Source organism: Nannobrachium achirus (assembly GCF_963921795.1).
Source record: "Nannobrachium achirus genome assembly, chromosome: 21".
Taxonomy (NCBI): Eukaryota; Metazoa; Chordata; class Actinopteri; order Myctophiformes; family Myctophidae; genus Nannobrachium; species Nannobrachium achirus.
In genome coordinates, this window is record NC_137828.1 from 46,215,951 (window position 1) to 46,238,000 (window position 22,050).

Sequence of the window (22,050 nt, forward strand, 5' to 3'; positions counted from 1 at the left end):
AATGTGTGTGTGTGAGAGTGTGGCTGTGTCATAAAACCATCAATGGCAGGTAATACTAGTCTCTGGTCAGTCTGCTGATTTCTCCCTGTAGTGTGGTGAAGGTGGCCTCCCCAGCTACACACGGGGGTCTGTGACAGGACTTCAGTCTGTTAGATGTTGTCTAACAGTTGTCCATATCAGCTGGACTCTGGACCAGTTGGAAAGGTCAGTGAGGTCTGGCCAATCAGACCAGACCCTGAAGCCCTTGTCCTGCGAGTCCAGTTTCCCGTAGTCTTTCCTCCTGAAGCCAAGGAAGTTGTTCTGGTCTGCGGTGACCAGGTTAACTTTCCTCCTCCGTGGATCCAGCAGAAGAGAAGAAGCCCTGGCTGTCATCATTGTTCAGCATGTGGAGCAAGTGGACTAGTCTGGTGGCTGTGTAGGTCCATTCCACATTGGGGAACGCCATCCAGGAGGGGTGACAGGTCGGCCAGGTGGAAACGGTGGAACCTTCATGTGAACACTGTTGAACTTGAGGTTATAGACAGACACACACACACACACACACACACACACACACACACACACACACACACACACACACACACACACACACACACACACACACACACACTTTAGTGAAAACAGGCTCACATTGTCAAGACACAGTACCTTCTGAAGAAGAATGCAAAGTCGAAACCAGAAATAAAAACCTGCCGTTGTTTAGCACTTTTTTAGCATTTTGTTGTGTAATTACAGTGCTATCTGGGTGAGATCATTATGGATATAATTAATCTGGCATGATAATTAAATGGGGTTGTATCACAGTTGTAATCTCAACACAGTGTCTTTAAACTAGTTTATTTAACTGGTTTACACAATTACACACATCTCACAAGATTGTTACATGAATCAAGTGTAGCGACTAATAGAACATGATATATGGGACTATCAAAACGTTGCATTGTGAAGTTACATGGCTCAACAGATTATGCAAATAGTCCCTAGAAAAGGGTCAAATTCACATCCGATCCAACCACACCTTTTTCTCAATCCAAATGGGCAGAAAAAGTCTCATCACACTGCTGGTCATTAATCTACAACTGATTATGAGCCAGGGACCACCACCACATAAGAATCAACCTGGGGACCACTGTTGTTGTGTTGGGTTATGAGACGATATTGGTAGCATAGGAGAAATACCAGGATGAATGCAGATGTTCAACAATAAGTTAACTAAAGATCTAAGGGTCCATTTGTTTACCATCTCTCCATTTAGCTGGGGACCACCTGGCACCCTTCCAGGGACCACCAGTGGTCCACGGACCACCTGTTGAAACCCCTGATCAACTACAACATCCATGAGTCTAAACATGGCATCGGGGTGATGGAAATGTTGATTAATAAAGTACAATGTCTCAAGTCCACGCTTATTAGCATAAACGGAAGCTAACATGCTAACGGAGGCCTACACCCCTTATATAATACTCTACTATGGGCTTATTTCTTCCATCAGGTGAACTATATATACATAACTTTGCTGAAACGTGCACATTAAACACGCAAAGGTTATACGTGCTATTAGAAACGTTTATGGGCAGCTAGCTTACCTCCCCACTGTGTGCAGGCTGGGGTTCGTGCTCTTGTAGAGTACTGTTATTTTGAAGACGTGGGGCCGTTTCCATGGTTTCATGGTGACGTAAGGCGGAAGAGAAACGAAGGGGGCGGGGCTTCGGCTCTGGGTATGTGGTATGCGAAATGTGGAATGTGAAATTCACATACCACATTTCACATTGTGAAAGGCGCTGTACTGTGTGTGTCAGGTAGATACTTGGAATGTGGAACGTGGGATCGGAGAGCCTTTTGAATGTTGAAGTCCGTTAGGTTTCTGGTTTGACACAACGTACACGGACCCAGGTAACAGTAAGTCTAAAACAATCAGTATGTACAGTATATACAAGGAAGGGGCAGGGAGGGTAGGGTTGGGCTAGGTTTTTACCAGTTGTGAACGGCTGCTGCCTGTAAGTGGTTTTTTAGGGCAATTTTAAAGGATGCTAGTGATCCACACTCCTTTATGGCCTTCGGTAAGGCATTCCACATTTTTGTGGTGTAGCAGAAGAACGAGTTCGACCCTTTCTTTGAGTTGACTCTGGGTTGAACGTGATCTGTGGCACTGCCTCTGGTGTTGTAATTATGGACATCCTTAACGTTTATAAAGTATTTTGACAGGTACTTGGGTATCATAGTGGTGTAGTGTATCTTGTACACCAGGCCCATTGCAAGTTGCTGTACTCTGTCATCTACTCTGAGCCACCCCACTCTTAACTGGTGAGTAGCGGTGAGGTGAGTCTGATTGGGAAGGTTAAGCAGGACCCTAATTAGTTTATTTTGGGCTGTTTGGAGTTTAGTTTTTAGGGCTTGTGGGGCGTCACGATACCATACGTGGACTCCATAGTCAAAGAGGGGCTGGATTATTGCACCAGCTATGGTCTTCAGTGTGTTGAAGTTGACCATTGGGGCGATCCTCTGTAGGAAACGAGTTCGTTGGTTGATTTTTTGTATTACTTTTGAAGTCATCTTTTCGCTGGAAAGATTAGCATCAAGGATACATCCTAAGTAGGAGATTTCGTTTTTTCGTGTTATGACCTTGTCACCCACTTTGATTGTGAAGTTCTCTACCTTTTTGAGGTTATGATTTGATCCAAAGAGGATGGACTCGGTTTTGCCCAGGTGAATTGATAATTTGTTGTCGTTAAGCCATGTGCAGATCTTACTCAGTTCAGAGTTAAGTGTCTTTTCAACCTGCAAGTGGTCCTTGCCCGAGACTAGGAGAGCCGAGTCATCCGCGAACAGGAACAGGTTGCAGTCGCAAGCAGATGCCATGTCGTTCACGTATATTAGGAACAACAGAGGTCCCAGTATGCTACCTTGGGGAACTCCACAGCTTACTGGGAGGGGGGGGGACAGGGTACGTCCACTCCAGATATTGTTGTTTTTAAAGCCCTTCTGTTATCATAATTAGAAAATGTTTTACAGTATTGTGACTGCTTTTTGCCTTGTTATTTCTGTATAGGATTATGCACTGTTGATATTTTGTCCAAAAATCTGTTCTCAGTTCTGCCAGAAGATGGCGCCAGATAACCAGTTTTAAACATAAAATGTTTGAACCATTGAACTACCGTCTACCAGTTTCAATATCACGCGTTTAGCCTTGGTCTGAATGGTCTCCTTAGGTTTGAGAACACACTGGGCACTGGGGAAAAAACAAACGTATTTTAACTTTTATATTTGATTTTATAATTCATTTTGTTATTAAAAAATATATATAATAAAAAGTAAACGTTTACTCACGATGTCATCATGGGGGGCGTTTATATTCTCACGGGGAAACTACATCGGGGAACTACATCACCCACAATCCAGTGCTGTGCAACTCGATGGGAGAATCAGTGCACGCGCAGTATTCAGGTCACGTTACAGGATGTGCAGTAATAGTTCATGTTAGAAACATTTTGTGAAAGGCGGTTAAAAGCGGACTAGTGGTCTCCACTCGCGGCGGGTGACGCGTCTGAAGAGGAATTTCGCTGTAAGTAATTTTACGTTGGTTCAAAGTCATCTGCTTTATGTTACAGTTAACAACTATCCATGGATTAGTTGGCATTTTAAGGTTGAAATTGTACTCCATGCTAGTAAAGCAAGCCTGATAAAAGTATCAAACATGCACAAAATTCATACACAGGAAAATATATATCTGTTAAGAGGTTTTGGGGAGAGGACCACCAGACCCCTGGCCTGTTGGAGAGTTCCTCGCACCACCTAAAAACGAAATGTCCAACAAGCAACAGCAACTTGATTTGGCGAGTTGGAAGTGACCAGTATTCGTTAGCCCTCCTGGCCGAGACCGAGTGTACAAATAATGGAAGTATGGAACCTTATGGGTATGTAACTCTGAGAGGGTACTAGGACCACTGTTGTTCTTAATATACGTAAAAACGACATGTCATCTGCTTGTGACTGCAACCTGTTTTTGTTCGCGGATGACTTGGCTCTCCTAGCTCTGGTCCATCGCTGACAGACCCGTCGGGAAATGGCTAGACTCGAGATTGTCGGCCCCTCCGAGCGCTCAACATCAGTCAAAATAAACTAAACTACTTCACTACTCTTCACTCCTCCTTCCCCCGCCCCTGGGCTGTGTCAGGAATCGTTGGGTTTCTCTTTACAGAGAACAGAGAAGTGATTCTCTTAACAGAGAACAGAGAAGTGGAGCGTTCCAGACGGCTGAGGAGTTTACCGTTAGGGTGTGGGCACGAGTGTCTGCACTCACAAGCTGACTCATGCAAAACAACATTCACAGAGCATGCGATGATATGATGTGATAACATTGTAAATGCTTTTGTACCAAAACGTCTGCTAGTATCTGATCTAAGTAAATCTATATTTTTATATTATGTCTAAGTACCAAAGGCCAATGTTTTACAGTATTGTCCCACAGTCAGGTTACACTCCATGTACTAGAGTTCATCCACTCGTGCACAGTTCTGCCTCACACGTACGCCAGCATGCACCCAGAGCGTGATCAGTTCATGCTCACCTCGTGTTACAATGTTAAAGTAGTGCATGCTCTGTGAATGTTGTTTTGCATGAGTCAGCTTGTGAGTGCAGACACTCGTGCCCACACCCTAACGGTAAACTCCTCAGCCGTCTGGAACCGCTCCACTTCTCTGTTCTCTGTAAAGAGAATCACTTCTCTGTTCTCTGTAAAGAGAAACCCAACGATTCCTGACACAGCCCAGGGGCGGGGGAAGGAGGAGTGAAGACCACGTGGTGATGGGGCGGAGGCAGACAGCCTTGCCCCTCTGAGTATGTGGCCAAATCATGCCTGCTCAGTTGAAGAACAGCCTGGGGGCTCGTCCGGGATTGCGTAGAACAAAGATGAGTATAAATGTGCCAAAGAACAATTACTAAGAACAAGGAAACTTCTAGTTAAAATAGCAGTTAATTTTATTATATCAAATACCGTTTGTACAAATGGGCTATGCTAAGATCTAAAAGCAATACTTTCCGTGATAAGACAAAAGAGAAAAATACAGCAGAGTACCGGTACCAAGAGGTTCGTTCAGTAAAGAACACCACATCCAGCTATGATGTTCTCGTAGAGACGGACCATGAACAGAAAGTAACAAGAGTCTTTATACGGGTTTTCAGCAGGGGAGGAGAGACTTCTGATTGGTTCGTGGGAGGAGTCCCGGGCTGGACTCCATTGGCTGTTCTTCAACTGAGCAGGCATGAATGGTACTTTCCGTGATAAGACAAAAGAGAAAAATACAGCAGAGTACCGGTACCAAGAGGTTCGTTCAGTAAAGAACACCACAGCCAGCTATGATGTTCTCGTAGAGACGGACCATGAACAGAAAGTAACACTACTCACCAAACCAAAGGTAGTTTTGCGTTGTTGAAAGTCTATTCTCCGCGGTGGTAAACCTCTCAGCACCCCACCTACTCTGTAAAATACATTATTTTTGTCATGAAATAAAACGCACACACCTCGAGCCACCTAGCGGCCACCGCAGATACAATGGTTCACAACCCGGAAATAAGCGCCGGTCGAGTTGGATGCACTTTATTTCATGACAAAAATAATGTATTTTACAGAGTAGGTGGTGTGCTGAGGGGTTCACCACCGCGGAGAATAGATTTTCAACAACGCAAAATTAGCTTTGGTTTGGTGAGTAGCAGGGGCGATGAAGTTTCAATATTGAGCTGGGTGCTCGTTTTTGACCCCCCCCCCCCCCCCCCTCCCGCCCGCTCGGCCAGCCGGCCTATTATTTTCTGCAATCTCGCATCATTGAAAATGAGGGTATATTCGAGAAAATAAATTAAGTTTAAATTGAAGTGATAGTTCACCTATTTTTGACATAAAGCTGTGTGAAATACTTGCCATTAAAACAGTGGTTAAAAATGTATTAATTGATTACCAGAGTCCCGTGGTCAGAGTTCTGGTCAGTTTCTAATGAATATTAAGTAGTTCGAATTGGGTGGGGGCCATTTGGCGTGGCCCAATCATTGAAAATAGATTAATCCACAAAACTAGTGTCATTTGTATTGTTGGCCTATTTCTACCATATAGAGCGAGGTTTCGTTCTGATCAGCTGACTGCAAAGCACCTTGTTTTGGGGAAATACATTGCAACGGCGTAGTGATACTGGACACAAAAAATAGTACCATGTGACAGAGGGGTCAAAGTTGAACGAAAGTTGGTCTATTTGGTAGAAATAAGTCAACAATACAAATGAAGCTAGTTTTGTGGATTCATCTATTTTTAATGATTGGGCCATGAGCCCCTGCCAAATCACCGGAACTACTTTATATTCATCTAAAACTGACCAGAACTCTGACCACGGGACTCTGGTAATCAATTAATATATTTGTAACCACTATTTTAATGTATGTAAGTATTTCACACAGCTTCATGTCAAAAATAGGTGAACTATCACTTTAAAAGTAAGGAAAATTCAAGCTTACTGTATGGTGAAAGTTAGAACTCATAAATGAACTGCTCTGCTGCTGCATCGCACTGATGAGAGTGAGCCAACCGATCTGAAAGGCCGTCAGTGATTAAAAAAATACTCACATGTTTTACTTAAGTAAAAGTAGAAATACTCAGTTAAAAGTCCATGTTCAAAATGAAGGCCTCCTGGAGTAATGACGTTTTGGGTAATCAAAATGCAGTGATGTTACTAGGTTTTCAATGTAATGGGTCCCGGGACCCACAGGTGGTCATTCAAATGGGTCCCAGAAAAGTTTTATGAGTCCTCAATACAATGTTTTCGAGCGCTGTGAGCTTGTAGATCGGCTATTTTCAAAATGTTTGCCTATTTCTTATATTTATTTTACAATTTGGCTAAAGTTTGAACTTAAAACTACTAAAACTACTAAAACATGTGCCCCTAATGAATTCGGGCGCTCAAAATGGCATTGTGAGCTTGTATCTTCAAATAGCCCAAATGTAGGGCTGAGGGCTGAAGTGGTTATGCCTTTATAATAATCGAATTTGCAAAGTAATTAACCGTTTTCAGATATTTGTAGTGGAGTAAAAGTAGCCCACAATATTTGCCTCTGAGATGTAGTGGAGTAGAAGTAAAAGTAGGCTATTGAAACTTGGAAATAAGCCTACTCCATAAAGAAAAATAAAGTAGGTCTACAGTACTAGTAGGCTACTTGAGTAGGCTACATGTAATCAGGATACAGACATTACCGGTTGAACATGTTTAGCACAGACATACTTGTGTATTAGATTAGAAGCAATTAGCATGTGTAAGGGGGTCGCGGCGACCTCCAGCAAGTCAATGGGAACGTTGGGACTATAGCGCCGTTTGGGGGAAAAAAGAGAGACAAAAATACGGTCCGGTCCAAAAAGACCCGGCTCTCATAGCTGTACGCTTGAGCTCCCAGGCGTACCCTATGTTACCGCCCCTGGTGAGTAGTGAAACAGTTTTGTTTATTTTGACTGATGTTGAGCGCTCGGAGGGGCCGACAATCTCGAGTCTAGCCATTTCCCGACGGGTCTGTCAGAGCGTCTCCGGGAGGAGACGCGACGGACCAGAGCTATGGCTCTCCTAGTCTCGACTCAGGCAGAGACACTACAAGGTAATCAATAAAGTCAACCAACAAATCAGTGTCTTGCGAAGGGTTTCCCCGGCCTCGGTGCTGATAAATATTAAATCTCGAAAGACACTTGGAGGTTCTCTTATTGGGCCCCTCATTGATTACCGAATCCTCGTTTGGTTTTGCACTCCCAGACATAACAGGCCTACTAACATAATTCAATGAACTGAAAACTATGCGCATTCTGTGTGTGTGTGTGTGTGTGTGTGTGTGTGTGTGTGTGTGTGTGTGTGTGTGTGTGTGTGTGTGTGTGTGTGTGTGTGTGTGTGGACAGGTTTTTATTACTTTATGGGGACCAAATCTCCCCACAAGTATAGTAGAATTGGAGAAATAGACATTTTGGGGACCAATAGTAGGTCCCCACAACGGTTAGGGTTTAGGGTTAGAGGTTAGGGTAAGGCCACAGGAAATGAATGGAAGTCTATGTAATGTCCCCACAACCTATGAAAACTAAGAGTGTGTGTGTGTGTGTGTGTGTGTGTGTGTGTGTGTGTGTGTGTGTGTGTGTGTGTGTGTGTGTGTGTGTGTGTGTGTGTGTGTGTGTGTGTGTGTGTGTGTGTGTGTACATTTACAAAACGTCATTGTGCTCATCCTCACTTGCCTCAGTTCATGTGTAGGTCATTTGTGTGGTGTCAGGCATATTCGCCTATAACTTATTCGCCTTAACACATTTGGTCCTTTCGCCTGGCACTTTCGCCGTGGAGGAGCACCGGCTTCAAATGCTATCAATCCATTCAAAGGGAATTTGTCATGTGTAATAAGAGCCTTGAATGGTGAGAGTAGCTGGCATACTGTCTACCCGGTAGGTGTTTGTCATTATTCTGTGTGTTGATAATGGCTTTTGCTATTTTATCCCAGCTACTGCTATTGAAAACGAAACTTAAGCTCAGTAGGTGTTTTGTCATCATTCTGTGGCCGAAAATGTCACGTTGTTTTAGCGCTGGTTCAAATCTGGGGAGGGGAGAAAAATTATAATAATGACATTATTTAAATGTACTTTTCTCCGTGGCAAATATATGATAAGGTTATATGAATATGGGCATTGTATGGCTCAACAGTTTAAAGTTTGTTACAGTTGCTATGGCAACCATAACAACGTGATTTCTTTTTGTTTATGTTTCTTTAAATTAATTCCCCTCCAATCCACAAAATGCAGCTTCTGGGTGATTCCCCCACGGGATAAATAAAGGAATCTATCAATCAATCAATCAATCAATCAATCAATCAATCAATCAATCAAGTTTATACAACACAGCTTTTTTTTTTTTGTAATCTTTTTCAAACTTGTTAGAATCTTTTTAGACACTTCTCTTAATACATGAAGGAGCATGGTAGTCTACTGGTTGAGACACTTGACCTGCAATCCTTCTACTTTTCCGCAGGGCAGAGGTTCAATTCCCAGAAGGGGTTGTGAATGGAACATAATTATTTGAGCACATGGTTTCCACATTCGCTTTTTTTTGCTCAAAGGGGCTTTTCTAAATATATGTTATAAATATTGGTCCATAATACGGTTTTATATAGGTTTTACACTAAACAACCACTCGGATATTCATGATTATTCTGTCCAAAGAAATCACAATTTACAATATTATCGCGATAATCCTATCCTAACATCCATTATCCTGGGGCGGAAAATTAAACATGCTAATTTAATTGTTTTATTGGCTATATAGACTATTCTATATCATCCCTAGCCCATTGGTTCTCAAAGTGGGGTCCGGGGACCCCCAGGGGTCCTTCAGGGAGTTCCAGGGGATCCCCAGCTAAATGATAGTTAGGAACCAAATGGACCCTTATGGGTCTGTAACTCAGAGAGTGTAACTCAGCTAGCCTACACTCTCCGAGTTCAATTAATATTGATTTTACAATAATAAATGGGGTCATAGAGATTAAATGGGGGGTCCGTAGCCTAATGGAAAAGCAAACTAGGGGTCCTTGAAATTAAAATGGTTGGGAAAATCGGCTGAAAAAATCTTCTCTTATGGGGGTCCCCGGCATTACATTGACTCAGTTCCACAGATAGGCTACATGTTGTGAAAACAGCAGATCTACAAGCTTGCTTGCAAAGGCATTGCCATTTTTGAGACGCCATTTTATTATTCTGCTCCAGGATTCTGGCTACCCCCCCCCAAATCACATGTGCGAAGTCCGAATATGCAGGTTTTATTTCGATGCACCATCGTCTGTACGACAACCAGAAGTGCCTCAAATAGCCACTTCCTGGTGTGTTTCAGGCAGTTCCCGGAAGTAACCCTGGAATTTTACCACTCCCCTAGACTAATTTTGCGACGCAGAGTTGAATGGTACCAGACTTAGGTCTGTACGACAACAGGAAGTCCCTCAAATAGCCACTTCCTGGTGTGTTTCAGGCAGTTCCCGGAAGTAACCCTGGAATTTTACCACTTCCCTAGACTAATTTTGGGACGCAGAGTTGAATGGTACCAGTCTTATGTCTTTATAACAACCGGAAGTGCCTCAAATAGCCACTTCCTGGTGTGTTTCAGGCAGTTCCAGGTCAGTAGGTGTTCCGATATATTTTTTATCCAAAACTACACGTAATTTTAGCCCTAAGGTTGAAATTAGTAAGGCGAATATCCTATTGTGATTTTATAGTAATTAAAAGAATGCTAACCCTAGCGTCGCACAGCGAATGTCGCAACGAAACGAAACACATATCAAAGCGTGCGTCTCAATGCGCTCTAAAACATACTAAAAGATGAGCCCATGAAATGCATTGGTTCGTGAATAAAAGCCAACCCTAGTTAGCCTAGGGTTAGCCTTTTAGCCTTAATAACTCAGAGACGATAAGATATCAGAACTCCGTTTTGAGATATGTTGTAGTGCTTTCCGAGACGAACATTTTGATATCTCATATGTCCCTCTATGACATTCTTATCCCTGGGATCTCCAATTTCACAAGGGTCATAGAGTGTATACCCCTTAGAGCCCTTTGGCCAGCAAACCAAAGTTACCAATCAACTCACAGGAGTGTTTGTGTGCGAGGAGAGTTATATAGGCTTGTTCGTCTCTGCGATACGAACACGCTGATGTGTCTATCATCTCTCTACGACATTCGTGTACGGAGTAAAACGTACCCCTAGTTGGAATTAGGGTTAGCCCCCTAGGGGTCGCTCAGAAATGACACACACATCAATGCGTCCGTCTCGGTGAGCAGATCAAGAATCTGTTACCCTTTTGTCTCTACGACCCCTAGAACCAGAGCTAGCCCTTCTAGAAGTGTTAGAAACGGACCGAAATATTTTCAAACAACGGCACCAGCACCAACGGACTTGGCGTCAAAAAGTAAGTCGGAATAAGTGTCCTTTATCCGAAAAAATGTGTAATCGTGTTCATGGCGTGCAAATTTCGTGTCTTTTTCGCAATAGGAAAGGGTTAAAATTGTCGAAGATTCCCGAAACCCATTCCATTGGATCGGGCATACTTCAAATATGAAAGGCATGTCCTGACTGAAACAGCCAGATTTTATTTGAATATTTTATTGATTTTAAGGCCAAAAGGCCCATTTTGGAGCCATAAGCGACCTTTTTCCTTGACCTTTAGAGTTAGGAGTGTCGTAGAGAGACAAGACCGGGTTCATTGGATTCAGCGTCAAAAAGCGTGTCAGAATAAGTGTCTTTTATCTGGGAAAATGTTTAATTCAGCTTACGCAGTTGAAATAGGGTATTTTTTTAGACCCCGAAATCGTGATTTGACCCCTTCGATCTTAAAAAAGCAAATGAAACTCTAGGTCAGGATTTGAGGGGGGGCCTTCTGCAATGAGACCCTATGTGGAAGCTGGTTCAAATCTGGTGCTGTTGCATTGTTTGAAGGAAGCCAAACCAAAATAGGTTTTAATCTTATGTACCTGTACAGTACATGAGTGGTTCTCAAACCATTTCATGTCAAGAACCCCCAAATTGACACTTATTGGCCCGTCGTCCCTCATTTGAAAAGATATGCCGGAGACACACACAAGAGAAGATTTTTCAGCCGATTTTCCCAACCATTTTAATTTCAAGGACCCCCAGTTTGCCTTTCCATTAGGGTACGGACCCCCCATTTAATCTCTATGACCCCATTTATTATTGTAAAATCAATATTAATTGAACTCGGAGAGTGTAGGCTAGCTGAGTTACACTCTCTGAGTTACAGACCCATAAGGGTCCATTTGGTTCCTAACTATCATTTAGCTGGGGATCCCCTGGAACTCCCTGAAGGACCCCTGGGGGTCCCCGGACCCCACTTTGAGAACCAATGGGCTAGGGATGATATAGAATAGTCTATATAGCCAATAAAACAATTAAATTAGCATGTTTAATGTTCCTCCCCAGGATAATGGATGTTAGGATAGGATTATCGCGATAATATTGTAAATTGTGATTTCTTTGGACAGAATAATCATGAATATCCGAGTGGTTGTTTAGTGTAAAACCTATATAAAACCGTATTATGGACCAATATTTATATAACATATATTTAGAAAAGCCCCTTTGAGCAAAAAAAAGCGAATGTGGAAACCATGTGCTCAAATAATTATGTTCCATTCACAACCCCTTCTGGGAATTGAACCTCTGCCCTGCGGAAAAGTAGAAGGATTGCAGGTCAAGCATCTCAACCAGTAGACTATCATGCTCCTTCATGCATTAAGAGAAGTGTCTAAACAGACTCTAACAAGTTCGAAAAAGATTACAAAAAAAAAAAAAGCTGTGTTGTATAAACTTGTTTGATTGATTGATTGATTGATTGATAGATTCCTTTATTTATCCCGTGGGGGAATCACCCAGAAGCTGCATTTTGTGGATTGGAGGGGAATTAATTTAAAGAAACATAAACAAAACAAAAAATCACGTTGTTATGGTTGCCATAGCAACTGTAACAAACTTTAAACTGTTGAGCCATACAATGCCCATATTCATATAACCTTATCATATATTTGCCACGGAGAAAAGTACATTTAAATAATGTCATTATTATAATTTTTCTCCCCTCCCCAGATTTGAACCAGCGCTAAAACAACGTGACATTTTCGGCCACAGAATGATGACAAAACACCTACTGAGCTTAAGTTTCGGGATAAAATAGCAAAAGCCATTATCAACCCACAGAATAATGACAAACACCTACCGGGTAGACAGTATGCCAGCTACTCTCACCATTCAAGGCTCTTATTACACATGACAAATTCCCTTTGAATGGATTGATAGCATTTGAAATGGGTGGGAGGAGAGTGTTTTCACCCACCCTGTCTGGCCAATTCGCCGCCATTGAAGAGCCATTTCTCCTATGCTATCAGACTGTCCATGTTTGCATCTCTCGCTCTCTCGCTCTCTCTCTCCCCCTCCCTCTCTCTCTCTCTCTCTCTCTCTCTCTCTCTCTCTCTCTCTCTCTCTGTGTCTTTTGTGTGAGGGACGCTGTGCACATTTACGTACACAGCTGCAGGAATGCATTTAAATTAACAAGCGCATGTCATCTCTGATCGAATCACCGCACCAATTGTCAAATATTAGAGGCAGAAATTGTGAAAATAGCTGATCTACATGCTCTCATTGCAAGGTGTTATGAGCATGTAGATCTGCTATGTTCACAATAGAACCATGTTATACACAATGTAATGCCTCAACTCTTAGTGCTTGTCAGGGTGGGGGGTCCCCAGTTAAAATATGCATTGCACTTGCATAGGGCATAACTGTTAGATAAGAGCCATGCAAATGCTTCACATTCTTCCATATGAAATGCATGATTCCCATATGGTAGGCTACGTATCAATTAATTATTTGGACACACCTGATTCCAATAACTATCTGTATTGATGTGATTACTATGGAGTGCATAGCCGTGTGTAATGGTCACCCTTTGACAGGTAAGTAACACCACTGTCACAATCACTATAATATTTAAATGACAAAGGGATAATATGCAAACATGGACAGTCTGACAGCAGAATTGAGCGTAGACATACAGATTAGCGCTTTGGAATCAGGTGCGTCCAAATAATAATTAATTAATTGATACGTGCACTGCGCAAATAGGTAATGAGTCATGACGTCCCGATATACATCATAGCATTTGATTTGGAAGATTATCAATATCATAGGCCTACTGCTTTATGGTGAAGAAGGTTTGTAAAATATATAGGAGGATATGCAGCAAAATTGTTCTGGTGGGTGGCGCGCAGATCAACCCCGCGCAAGCATAAACTTTCTGGTTCTGGTGCGCTCTCCTCTGCTCTGTGCCAAATTCTGTCTGTCTGTCTGTCTGTCTGTCTGTCTACCTGTCTGTCTGTCTGTCTGACACACAGACAGACATGTGGCAGGCAGCCCAGCCAGTGCGCTGCATCGCGTGTCGTTGCCTATTTAAAGACACTCGACTTAACATTTTAAGCCAGGCAAAATGGGTAAAAAAGACGGACCCTTGAACATTTAGGCGAAATGGCTCTTCAACGGCGGGGAAAAGACTCTCCTCCACGGCGAAAGTGCCATACGAAAGGACCAAATGTGTTGAGGCGAATAAGTTATAGGCGAATAGGCTGGTGACCGACAGGTTTATGATCACTGGTTAAATAGTTCGATTCACTTTGTTCTGCCTGAAAAGCAAACGTGTGTACACACTTATCTACTTGTTGAATAAAACCACCAGAAGACAGCTCTTGCTTCCAACTTTATTTCCATTGTGAACTGGTACATTTTAAAAGCCTCGTCAGTGTCAACATTGTTCAAGCTATTTAAAAAGTTTGTTTAAACAGTTCCTCATTTTGCATGGGGACCGCTTGCTTGACACACCCTCCCCCTCCCCCTCGAAAATAATATTGTCCTGTGTGCGTTGTATTAGCCCGTATTTGTCAATAGATGTGTTTTAATCAGGTTTAAACCTGCCAGTGGCAGGCTATGTTTTACCCATTAAGCAGGATGAACAGCTGTTCAGGAACACTAGTGTGTATGTAAGGTTGCTATATGATAACTGAAAGCTTGTTCTACTGTTGCTTTTCACAGATCACTACAGGGAGAGGTCTACTTATCAAGAGAGTGAGAGATGGCTTCCAAAAAGCTATTCAACATTGTCAGAGGAACCATTGTCTTGGTGAACAGACATACCCAAATGAAACAATGTCCAGGCAAGAGTTAAAATCAAATCATCCAATTGTTTATTACCCTATTTGCTAAGTTTATAAAAAAAAAAATAACCTACCGTAAATAACCAATTAATCGCCCGGTGGCAAACTGCCACCGGCCCTCATATATCCGCCGGGGGTCTGACCCCATTTTGTGCAATAAAAGCCTGTCTCAAATAAGCGCCAGGTTCGTTTAAGCGCCTGGGCCGTTATTTGCAATTAATATTATCCTGATTTGGTTTTATGTAACAGCCCAGGCTATTATTTGCAATTTATTTTATCTTTGTTTGGTTGTTTGGTATTATTTGCTATTTATTTAACTTAACTGGTAATTTATGTTGCATGGCAGTGGTGCGCTGAAAAAAGTAAATCTACAAGCTCACAGCACGTTGCAACGCACCGCTGTGCGTTGCTACGGTCATATGTTGCATGACGGTAGTGCGCCGAAAACAGCAAATCTACAAGCTCACAGCCCTGTGGACAGACACTTCTAAGCCAAATGTATAGGGTGCCCAGCCCAGTGCTGCGCTACCATGACGCACACGACACATTGCCAAAGGACACCAAAAAAAGAGAGGAAAAAAAGAAAAGGAGTCTGCTGCTCTCTGCGCACTGAGCATCATTCATTACTGTCTAAAACGTTGCTACAATGCAACGTTTACGTGAGTACTTTAATGGCAAAACATCATGATGGAGAAAGACTGGCCAATAAAGACCAGCTAGATCAGAATAACTCATTACCTACTGTTGCTGCCTCTGTGATGTTTATCCAGTCTGCATTTTGAAGAAGTAATCCATTATTAAGGGGAATGCAGAAGGCTTAATCATAATGCAATACCATAATGGTTTAATGTCAGGATAGTGGAGCTGTTCAGTGGTCACGTCAGCGAGTCCAGTCAGAATAGCACCAGCTGCAGGACTTGTGTGCTAATAAATAAAAGCCTGTTACCAATAGCCGCCTGGCCTCTTTTAAGCACCCGGGGTCCACATCGATTTTGCGAAATAAATGCCCGGGCTTCTAATTGGTTATTTACGGTAATCTAATGTGAATGAATGCAAGATAAAATGACACAACCTTTTATACAGCAACAACTAAAAATAAACATTTTGTGTTTGGAGCTGAATATAGGCTAATCCTTTTGCCTGTCCAGTACCTTGGACCTTCCTTTTAAAGGATGTAAACTCCTTAAAGTCCTTATTATTAATGTCCTTATTCTATACATTCCTTCATTCCAGACCAGTCTGTGGAGTCCAGTGTGAAGCTGAATATGAGTTCTCCATCACCAACCAGGACTGTTCCTATTAAACAGGAACCCGGGACCGTTTCTATTAAAGAGGAACCAGAAAACCACCCGGAGCTCAGTAAGTGTAGAGCAACATTTTCATTGATTGCTTTTCACACAGAGACATTTCTATGGTTCTAAGTTAAACCAAAACTTATATAAATGTTCAAAACACAACTCAAAGGTCTACTCCAGCTGAAAATTCATGACAATGCCCGAGGTCCTTACTCCTTAGAGCAGGGGTCTTCAACAGGGGGTCCGCGACCCCAAGGGGGTCTGCGGGGATATTGCAGGGGGTCCCCAAAATTGTTGAAAAAAAGATTGGTAGTATTGACATTGGTTCTCAGGTAATAAGGTATGTTTGTAAATGGCAGTGGTACGGTCACTTACATGCATATTTAAAATAATAGCATGAATCTATAATTTTAATAGTTAGTATTGAATGCACAATAACATTCTATGTTTATACACATGAAACACAATTTTATACATAAATATACAATATATGTTGTAGCCCCACTCTACAAGGTAGGGGGTCCCTGGCCTGAAAACGTTGGAGACCCCTGCCTTAGAGGTCTGTGACTCTGTGATTGGTCAATCGTGTCTGGAACGGTTCTGGTTCTATTATCATGGACCCGGGTCTGTCTGTATATCATTTATCTTCATTTTGTGTATCCTTTAGTTTATGTCCTAAATTATTTTGTGAAAAAAAAGTCTTTTTGGCCACTGTCGAAAAGATGAGAAAATACATTCTTCACAGACTTTTCATTTCTTAACTTAAATGAAGGAAGTTATGAAGTTATTTTAATATTAAAGGAGTCATTCAGACCAAAACACATATTAAGAGATATATAATATATATATATAAACAAACAAACACAATGGGGGAAATACGTATTTGATACACTGCTGATTTAGCAGGTTTTCCCACAATAATGGAGAGGTCTGCAATTTTTATCATATGTATTCACGTTATTCCTGGCCCCGCCCCCGGCTTCCTGTTCATATCCTGAAAGAGGCGGAAGCTGAAAAAGCTGGCCTGAAAAACATCATTTAGTTTCCTGTTGTCCTTGCATTAAAGTGTCAGTAGTTGGCGCTCTGGGCTCTGAATGTGCCTGGGTTACCATGTCTGCTTATAATAAGCAATGTGTGTCTCTAAAAAAATAGTAGGCTATAGTTGCTTATTGGGCTTACTTTCTAATATTTTTAAAACCTGTGGTTCCCAAATCTTTTCCCAAATCAATTCATATCAAGGACCCCAGATTACATTATTTGTCCAGTCGCAGACCCCCATCTGAAAATATGTCGTGCCAGGGACCTCCACACAGATTTATGTTGTTAAAATGTTTCCAAAATATTCAAATTTCTTTTTTTTCCTCAATATTTTTTAAATAGCAAATATACAAGCTCACAATGTGTCTCAATTTGACACATTGTGAGCTTGCTGATATGCTATTTTCAATTGTAAATGTAAAGTAGTATAGCCTAGTTGCTTCTGTTGGGCTTATTTCTTTGGCAAAATCTGGCAACAGACAATTCTGTGTCACTTCCTTACTTGGGAGGAAGTGAAAAGATGTTTTTGAAACAGCACACAGAGAAAAACTCTTTAGCGCCCTCTGTAAAAGAAAATGGCAGCCTCCATAGAGAGGGCCAGGAATATGGTGAATACTTCAACTATGAGAGACAGAATCTAAAAAGAAATTCCAGGAAATCACATTGTATGATTTTTAAATCATTCATTTGCATTTCATTGCAAGAAATAAGCAGTGACGTCATTACGTGCGCGTCCCGCGTCTCTGACGCATTCACGTTGCCTAGAGACGCATTCACGTCATTGTCCTGGGGTCCCACGGACGCATCGCCTCCATTGGAGTCCACGTTAAAATAATTTACCACGTCGCGAAAAAAGTCCAGACGCCACCATTGTTCATGGGTGAAGGCATGCTACTGTACCCTACGTTAACACAAATGAAATCCGCGTAGAAAGTCTTAAAACAGACGATAGAACTAACGGCAGTGTGTGTTTGGAATCCACCGACGCTATTTTGTGCGCCGCGCATGGTCACAGAATTCAATGGGTGCCTTAGTTCCGGGCCGTTCTCTGACCATAGTGGCACAGCGTGTTAAGAAGAAGGGTTCCCCCACCGAACGTGGGTTTGGCTTGTCGAGCCTGTTATCGGGTAAGCGTCACGTCATGGGCTGCTATAGCGGCCGGGGGCCGGGAGGTACAATGCGTCATCGATAGTTGTGTGCTTTGGAAGTGCATGCGTGCCGCGGAACAACGGTGGAACGCGTGAAACAATGGGCTATATGCAGCACGGTTGTTACATCATGCTCGGGAGGGAACACTTCGACAATGCAGACGGAGCCAGGCACTTGTCCATAGTGCATCACATAAGACCCAAGTGCAATCAATAACTTTGCATGTCTGGGACTAGCTCTGGTCCATAGCGTTAGTGGAGGAGAACGCGTTAGTGGAGTTCTCCTCCACTAACGCTATGGACCAGAGCTAGTCTGAGACGAGTTGAAACAACTCCAACGCGGGCTGTTGAAGCAGCGCGACAACCGTTCTCTTCCACCCAAAGTATGTGGTGCTTGAAAATATGAATGATTCCATCGATAATAATCCGTTTGGGACACTCAAAATCACTGCCATAGAGTTATAATGTATCGCTCCGTGCGAATGAATCCGTAGCGTTGCCAGCGCGACTTCTCTCAGTCTACCGAAAATAGCAGTACAAGATCACAACGCGGTGCGAGCAGACACGGTTTGAGCTTGTTGATTGGGTATTTTTTTGTTGCGTGACACCGTCGTACTATGCATTATAAATTACACTGTTAAAGAGACGGTACACATTTAGTTTCTTCAAATATTTTCCAAAAATAAAAAGGTTGACTTGCCTTCTGTCTGTTAAAGTACTGTATTTGAAGGCCCTGGTCAAATGTATTTAATGGAAAAAATAGATATGCATTTACTGTAAAAAAAAAGAAAAGAAAAAAAAGGAGAGACATGGAAATGTTAGCCTATAGTTTATAGTATAGTTTTACAGTAGGCTATTATTATTAATTCATGAATAGTACTGTAATTATATATATATATATATATTAGTGTCTCATCATGTCTTTCCACAAAATAACAGAAAAAAGCTCAATAGTGGGCTCGATAAAAGCCCGGCTCGATAAGCAACATCGATAAGGTGCTCATTATCAATAAAAATTAACGAGCTCCATCCCTAGTGCTTCTTCATCTCAAGGTACTATTATAGTTTAATTGTTTCATTCGTTTTTGTATGTATTTTGTAAGATAAACAATGTAAATAACCATATAATAACCAATTCAAGTTGAATGCTGCACTTTGTCAAAAATGACATGACGCGTTGAATTTTTGTGGGACCCATAAAATATCCCTGGGACTCATCCGAAAGACCCTTCTTGGGTCCCGGGACTCATTACATTAAAAACCTATTAACATCACTGAATAAGTATTTGATATACCTACCAATCAGCAAGAATTCTGGCTCTCACAGAACTGTCAAATATTTTTTAAGAAGTCCTCCTATTCTACACTCATTACCTGTATTAATTCCATCCTATTGACCCACGTTTTACGTTGATACCTGTATCAAAGACCCCTGTTCAGACACTCAATCAATCAGACTCCAACTTCTCCACTATGGCAAGACCAAAGAGCTGTCTAAGGACCCAGGGAAAAAATGGTAGACCTGCACAAGGCTGGGATGGGCTACAGGACAATAGGCAAGCGGCTTGAGAAGGCAACAACTGTAGGCACAATTATTGGAGCATGGAAGAAGCTCAAGAAGTCTATAAAGCTCCCTCTGTCTGGGGCTCCATGTAAGATCTCACCTCGTGGGGTATCAATGATCATGAGAAAGATGAGGGATCAGACCAGAACTACTCGGGAGGACCTGGCCAATGACCTGAAGAGAGCTGGGACCACTTAAAAATCATTCAATGTGATTTCCTGGAATTTCTTTTTAGATTCTGTCTCTCATAGTTGAAGTATACATACGATAAAAATTGCAGACCTCCATTTTTTGGAAGTGGGAAAACCTGCTAAATCGGCAGTGTATCAAATACTTATTTCCCCATTGTGTGTGTGTGTGTGTGTGTGTGTGTGTGTGTGTGTGTGTGTGTGTGTGTGTGTGTGTGTGTGTGTGTGTGTGTGTGTGTGTGGAATAGATATATAGATTTTTTTTCCTTTTTTTTTTTGAGAGTTCTTTATTTTCTCACCAATTATTTTCTGGGTAAACGGAAGGTCACCTGACACGTTGATGACGTCACCAGAAAAAAAAGCAGCTTTTACCTTTTTCTTTTTTTAAGAAAAAAATCATTCCATAATGAATGTGTTTGAGGAAAGGGATGGGCAAAGCCTATTTCCTGTTCCTGTACCGTAAGGCAGCTTGATGTACAAGCGCACAACTCCTTGCTTTATTTATGGAATTTCTTAGATGTACTGTATTTGTTTTTCTGGGAACCCAATAGCACTTGAATAAGAAATGTGAATGGCAATATCGTATATCGTATCAACATCGAAATATTTGGCGTGAATACAGCAATATGACATTTCGTCCAAATCGTGCTGGCCTCGTAAACCACCAACTTACGGATCCAGAAGGATCCCAGAAGATTGACAATGTGTTTTCCGGAAGTGGGTGGTTTACGAGGCTAGCAATTAGGTACTCCCCGAAGCACTCTTCTCTGGCCACACCCGTGGATGAAGGAAACTCAGCGTCAGTTACATGTCATTTTACAATACTTTATTTAGAATTAGCCTGCCATTTAAACACTGGTATGTGAATAAACTTGTGCAGAAGCTCAGAATACTTGGATGCATGGTGAGCTTGTAGATTGCCTTTGTTTGATGCACAACTCGATCATACCGCAAATTATTATTATTCTGCTGAAAAATCTGACTTTGATTCCTCCTCAACTACAGACCTGTTTTTGTCTAAGGTTGTTGAAAGGGTTGTTTTCACACAGATCATGATTCATGTGTCAGCTGAGTGAAAACAACTATTTCAAAAGCTTTCAGTCAACCTGGATCTAAGCACAGCAAATGTGTCAACTGATCACTATGTGACTTGAAGTAGAGGATTTGGACATTGGAAATGGAATAATAGCTCTTTATGACAGTTAACATCAGGAACAGTCCACAAACAAACATGCATATTCATGACAGCTATCTTATGGGGGCAGCAGTGGCTCAGGGGTAGAGTGTCGGGTAAAGCGGCCCGATGACCAACCGCATGGTTCAGAGTTGGTGTCAAAATGTCATTGAGCAAGACTCTGAACCCGTAATAGCTCTCGATGTGCAGGTTGGTGCTTGTATGGTTTCCTCTGCCATCGGTGAATGAATGTGTGTGAATGGGTGAATGTAATGCACAATCTATGTAAAAGTGTGTTATAAATGCACCATTTACCATTGTATGTATACCAAATCATTTCACCAGATCACTATGTCTATTGTCTTGTTTCTCCTTACAGACTTCCTGCAGCTCCCTTTGTGTAAAGAGGAGGAACCAATACCTCCACAGATGAAAGAAGAACAGGAGGATCTAGTCCAAAGACCAGAGGAGGCTGATGGGTTAACATTACTAGCAGTAAAAAGTGAAAATGATGAAAACAGAGACATAGAGCCTCAAGCCAGCACCTCAACTGAGCAAATTAAATCACAAGTTGATGTAGAGGCCTGTGGAACATCACAATCAGCTAGTGATGACCAACTCCTCTCTTCACACTGTTCTGAATCAGACACTGAATACAGTGATGAGTGGGAGGAGTCATGGGAAGGTCAGTCAGATGTAGACACACTGAAATCACATGCAACACGAAATGTAAAAGGAAAAAGGTCGTCTTTGAACAACGGGCTGTGCCAGGACCTGAAATTACCTGGGGATCACACGGGGACCAAAAGCTTTAGTTGTTCGGAATGTTGCAAAGTCTTTCGACAAAAGGGTCATCTGAAACATCACATGATGATTCATACAGGGGAA

The 22,050-nt window shown here is 42.0% G+C and overlaps 1 long non-coding RNA gene across 1 annotated transcript; it reads left to right on the top strand.

The window, feature by feature from the left end:
* Positions 1 to 3,518: 3,518 nt before the first annotated feature.
* Positions 3,519 to 16,210, top strand: LOC308306882. Its single transcript, XR_013963183.1, has 3 exons — positions 3,519 to 3,562; positions 14,634 to 14,755; positions 15,989 to 16,210. It is a non-coding gene; the product is annotated as an uncharacterized lncRNA (long non-coding RNA).
* The last annotated feature ends 5,840 nt before the right edge of the window (positions 16,211 to 22,050 follow it).